Source organism: Nuphar pumila, chromosome 13, assembly GCF_984573655.1.
Source record: "Nuphar pumila chromosome 13, dmNupPumi1.hap1.1, whole genome shotgun sequence".
Classification (NCBI taxonomy): Eukaryota; Viridiplantae; Streptophyta; class Magnoliopsida; order Nymphaeales; family Nymphaeaceae; genus Nuphar; species Nuphar pumila.
In genome coordinates, this window is record NC_143261.1 from 13592584 (window position 1) to 13598287 (window position 5704).

Here is a 5704-nt window from a genome sequence, read left to right on the forward strand (position 1 = left end):
AACGAGGCTTTTGGGTGAAATCGAGTAAGGATTTGCGTAGATCTCGATCTTTTGGTAACCTTTTATTTTCTACCGATCTCCCAGACAAAAAAGGGTTTTTCTGCTGGTCGATGCTTTTGAACGGCATCCGAGTACTCCAGATCGGGGAGAATCGTGTCAGTATTCGTCAAATTTGAGATTTTGGAGGAGTCCGATCTAGTGTTGCCGGTTTCCTGATTTTGGAACGGGATCTGAGGTTTCTATCGGTGACAGAGAGGGACTTTGGTCGTTTAGATCGAGATCGGAGGGTTTCTCGGTCTTGTGGTTTTTTAGCGTCTTATTTTCCCCAATCATTTCTCCTTTTGTTTTTGTACATCTCATGATTTGGTGTAAATTCCCAGGGTTTTCTGTTAAGCTCTTCGGTTAAGTGCAGGATTGGGGATTCCTTCCCTGATCTGAAAGTCTAGAGTAAGAAGTTTTCTGACACAAATCGCAACCTTTCTAGGTTTTTAAGTTTTTTGCTGAAATTGTGGGAATTTCGTTCGCGTTGTCTCAAATCTCATACTTGGGCTAACTTTTTCACTTTCTTCTGTAAATTGCGATAGTGAAATTTTATGATATTAACATTTCCAGTAGCAAAGTTAGTTTTAGAAGGAACGATATCTAAAAGAATCTGAAGGAAACCAAAGGTCTTGAATTTTTATATTTTCAAAAGTAAAAGTTTTACAATTTTTTCTTGCTAATTTGGATCTTTCATTCTGCACTTTGCAGGAATTTCTCATTTCCGATTTTTTTTCAAGGAAGTTGAGGATTTTTCTCTTTTTTTTTTTTGTTCTTGGTGTAAATAAAACTATACTTCTTGTAAATCGTTCTTATCATACACTAAATTTGATCATACATAATTTTTTACAAGTAGGGAAAATCCTTTTATTTTCATGGAAGGATTGCTTGTTTATCACCCTGAAAGAGCTGTCCTTTCTCATAGAAACATGAGAAACTCCCCCAAAAGAGTATACCCCAAGAGGAAGAAAATCGATTCCCGGAGCCCCCCGGCAAACAGATGCAGGAAAACTTTTCCTACTGAGAATATCAATAACTCTGATATTGGTGTGCTTAGATGTGCTCCTCCCCCCAAGCCCAACCCTTTCCTGCCTTCACGTGAACCTCCACTCTTGCCTCTTCCTTCCAAAATTTCCTCCGTCTTAACTTCTTCTTCTCAACCATCATCAATCCTCAGCACGGACCGATCGAGGCCTGTCTTAAGAAATTATCGGAACTCGGTTCGGGATTTGCCGAAAGGAGGAAAGCCAGATGAGAAGAAGAAGACAGATAATAACTATCTGCTGATCGCATCATCCAGCCCATTAGGCCCAGACCCTAGTGAGGTTTCCGGGATTTTCAGATCGATGGGAGTTGCAGAAAAGTGGTCTGGCTCGGTTTTCTCAATTTCGCCTCCTCCAAGCAGCCTGCCTCTGCCGAGTTTTTCACTAAAGCACAAGGGGAGATGTAGCTCCGATGCCACTGATGGCCTTCGCCGTCTGCTCCGGATTCTCTGAATTTGCATCAAAGTTGCAACTATCTGCTGATCACATCATCCAGCCCATTAGGCCCAGACCCTAGTGAGGTTTCCGGGATTTTCAGATCGATGGGAGTTGCAGAAAAGTGGTCTGGAGGTTTTCTCAATTTCGCCTCCTCCAAGCTGCCTCTGCCGAGTTTTTGACTGAAGCACAAGGGGAGATGTGTAGCTCCGATGCCACTGATGGCCTTCGCCGTCTGCTCCGGATTCTCTGAATTTGCATCAAAGTTCTTGTTTGTTTTCTTTCTTGCAAGTTGCTTTTTGCATCAACTTTGTTGTTCTTTCTCTTGTAAGTCTTTTTTTGTAGTGTGTGTATCAGCCATTTAACAACAGATGGTTTCTCTCCTCTGCATTTTTTTTATGATGGAGAACATCGTGGTTGGCTTTAGAAGTTTATAGTGTTTGGTTCTGCAACTAAATAAATGCTGAGTCAGGGATCTGGGATGTGATTGCTTCTGCGTTTCGAACTGTCATGTGGAGTGCTCGTCTCTTTTTTCATTTCTTTTCCTCTCAAGAGAGAGAGACTTTTTTGACCTGTCCGCTTGGTCAATGAGAGGGAATTTTTTACCTAATTGCTAATGGTAAACTTTGAAAGAGAGAGAGAGAGAAAGAGAGACTTTTGACCTATCCTAATGGCAAGCTTATTCAATGAGAGAGTTTTGAGAGTTTTTTTGTTTGACCTACCCTGAATCCTAATGGTAAACTTAGTGAGGGAAACTGAGAGCGAGAGACACTTTTTTACCCTATAACTGGTCCAGCCTTTAAAACTAAGGTTAATGAAAAAGCTTAGTTAGTGAGAGTTTTTGAGAGAGAGAGAGAGAGAGACTTTTTTAACTATCCTAGTGGTTTGAGTGAATGACACTTTATTCACATCACCTTATGTTGGGAAGTGCAAGTTACCATTGGTAGTGCATGTCATCACCTTGGGTTGGGATGTTGCAAGTTCCCAATCTGGTGGGGCCTAATGAGAGCGAGAGAGACATTTTAAAAAAAAACTTAGTTATTGAGAGTTTTTTGAGAGAGATAGAGATAGAGGTTTTTGACCTATCCTAATGGCACCCATGTGGCAGAGGGATTTCCAACCTGGACCTTCAGCGTGGCCTTCAGTCTCGGTGGTGAGCGTGTTTGACCTATCCTAATGGCTAGATTAGAGTGTTTGACCTAGTTTAATGTTAAACTTTAGGGAGAGTTTTTGAAAGAGACTTTTTTTTGACATATCCTCCTAAGGGCAAGATTAACCATTGAGAGAGAGAGAGAGACTACCTATCCTAATGGCAAGCTTAGTCCATGAGAGAGAATTTTTTACCATCCTAATGGTAAACTTGAGAGAGAGAGAGAGACTTTTTTGACCATCCTTAATGGCAAGCTTAGAGGGATTTTTGACATATCCAATGTTTTATATTAGAGAGAGACTTTTTTGTCCATCCTAATGGTAAACTTTAGAGAGAGAGACTTTTTTGACCATCCTAATGGCAAGCTTAGAGGGATTTTTGACATATCCAATGTTTTATCTTAGAGAGAGACTTTTTTGACTTATCCTAATGGTAAACTTTAGAGAGAGAGAGAGAGACTTTTTTGACCATCCTAATGGCAAGCTTAGAGGGATTTTTGACATATCCAATGTTTTATATTAGAGAGAGACTTTTTTGTCCATCCTAATGGTAAACTTTAGAGAGAGAGAGACTTTTTTGACCATCCTAATGGCAAGCTTAGAGGGATTTTTGACATATCAATGTTTATCTTAGAGAGAGAGACTTTTTTGACCTATCATAATGGCAAGCTTAGTCACTAATGGCAAGCTTAGAGGGATTTTTGACATATCCAATGTTTTATATTAGAGAGAGAGACTTTTTTTGTCCATCCTAATGGTAAACTTTAGAGAGAGAGAGAGACTTTTTTGACCATCCTAATGGCAAGCTTAGAGGGATTTTTGACATATCAATGTTTTATCTTAGAGAGAGACTTTTTTGACCTATCATAATGGCAAGCTTAGTCAATGCGAGAGTTTTTGAGAGTTTTTTTTACCTATCCTAATGGTAAACTTAGAGAGAGAGAGAGACTTTTTTTACCTATCCCTAATGAGAGAGAGAGAGAGAGACTTTTGACCCACTTTTTTCCCATGTTGATCCAAAAGTCTGAACAGCTTTCCCCTCCTTTCCAGCGTACAAAACCACACCACGCGTGACATGCTCAAACGTCTTTTTTCGGCCCTTACATGACAGATAAATCAAACCAGTCATACTCAAACGTCTTTTTTGGCTAGATACATCACACCCACTAGTCATAACCACGACTAGTGGAGGGGGGGGGCTTCCACCTTTTTCATATATATATAGTTGGTGTAGTTGGTTACCACATTATATACTTAAAAATCATGACATTATCAAACTGCTAGTCGCTAGATATGCAAAATGAATAGAGGCATATTACCTAATCCAATTTGATCATGTTAAACAAAGTTGGACCTTGGATTCATCACTCAACTAAACCTGAAACCAATATATGAGAAGGGGGGCGGGGGGGGGGGGGGGGGTCACCTTCTAAACAGTCCATCCACCACTTGTCCCCCCTTCAAAATCTATACGTAGATACGATTCTTACATTAAACTTTGATTTTATAACCAAAAAAATTGAAGAAATTTCAGAACATTTGAGTTTTAGATCCTTGTAAAATTCTAGCTACATGCCAAAAAAGTTTAATCACATCTGTGCGGTCAGATCTGCCAAAGACCATGCGCTTAAATGCAGATTTTGAAGGGAGGACAGATGGGTGGACCATCCCCCCTTCTCCAAATATATAAATATAAAATAGATAATTCTGCCAGCATTTATGTAAAATGGCCGTACCCAATCCACCCACCTGTCCTCCCTTTCAAAATCTATACGTAGATGCATGTCACGGGCCTATTCTCTTCAATGAGCCAGCGCGACGCGGCGGTCCTCCTTCACCGTCGCAAGCCTACTTGTCAGCTCGCTTGTCGATCGCAGAAGCTTGTAATCAAAGTGCAAGAGAGCAAGAGAGAATAGAGGAAGATAAATTGCAATCAAAAGAAGCAATCACAACGAAGGTGAACAAAAGAAAGGTCAATGCATTTACTTCATTCACAATTTTGCCCGCAGGCTATTACAGTTCAAGTATACGGGCTGCCCCTTCGAGGTATTGATTCACCTGAACCGGGCAGCTTACATTAGACTCAACAAAAGCAAAACAAACTCTAAGTGCAACTGTACAATGTAAGTCGCAAGGGAACATGCTCCCCCCTTCCAATCATGCGTTGTCCTCGGTGCCATTTGTTTCGTGGTAAGCTCTGACTTCAGCCGGGTATCGACTGTTCATTCGGAATGCAGGTTCCCACGTTGGTTTCGTTGTTTTCTTCCACTGCACCAAGTATTTCTTCGTCTCCCCCAAGTAGTTGACCTTGTGGCGAAGGATCTGACTGAGGTACTTTTCGGCCCGTTGTGCTGCCGAGACCCTCTGCATGATGGGAGCGCGTTGTGGCACACTGCGTTTCGGGTCTCCATCATCCGGATGAAACTGTTTGAGGTTGCACACGTGAAACATCGGGTGCACCTTGAAGTCTGGGGGCAACTCCAGTTTGTATGCCAGCTTGCCCACCTTCTTTATGATGATTAAGGGTCCTTCATACTTTCTGAGCAGTCCGCGGTGTCACCCTCGGAAGATGCTTGTACGACCAGGATATAGCTTCACCAACATTTGGTCCCCAACTTGGAACCCCGCGGTCCGACGATGCATGTTCGCCCACTTCTTCATTCTCTTTGCCGCCTTTTGTAAGAATGTCTCTGCCAACTCATTCTCCTCATGTCAGTCGCGAACAAACTGATAGGCGAAGGATGGCCTTCCCTTTTCTTGTGCGACAAGAGTGTGCGGGGTCAGTGGCTGCTGCTCCGTGGCTATCTCAAACGGGTTGTAGCCTGAAGACTCGCTCTTCTGCAGATTGTAACAAAACTGTGCCACATCAAGGAGCTTCACCCAATTTTTCTGATTGGCACTAACAAAGTGCGTAAGGTACTGCTCAAGTATCCCGTTGATGCGCTCTGTCTGCCCATCTGTCTGCGGATGGAAGCTTGTTGAAAACATCAATCAGAGTCAAGTAGCCGAAATACTTCATGCTAGAACTTGCCCATGAA

General features: G+C 42.0%; 1 long non-coding RNA gene across 1 annotated transcript; it reads right to left on the reverse strand.

Annotated features, from left to right (window-relative positions):
- Window positions 1–789: 789 nt before the first annotated feature.
- On the reverse strand, window positions 790–1991 carry LOC149817826 (uncharacterized). The gene is made up of 2 exons (XR_016427346.1): window positions 1744–1991; window positions 790–1508 (listed from the first exon to the last, which is right to left on the reverse strand). It is a non-coding gene; the product is annotated as an uncharacterized LOC149817826 (long non-coding RNA).
- Between the last annotated feature and the right edge of the window lie 3713 nt (window positions 1992–5704).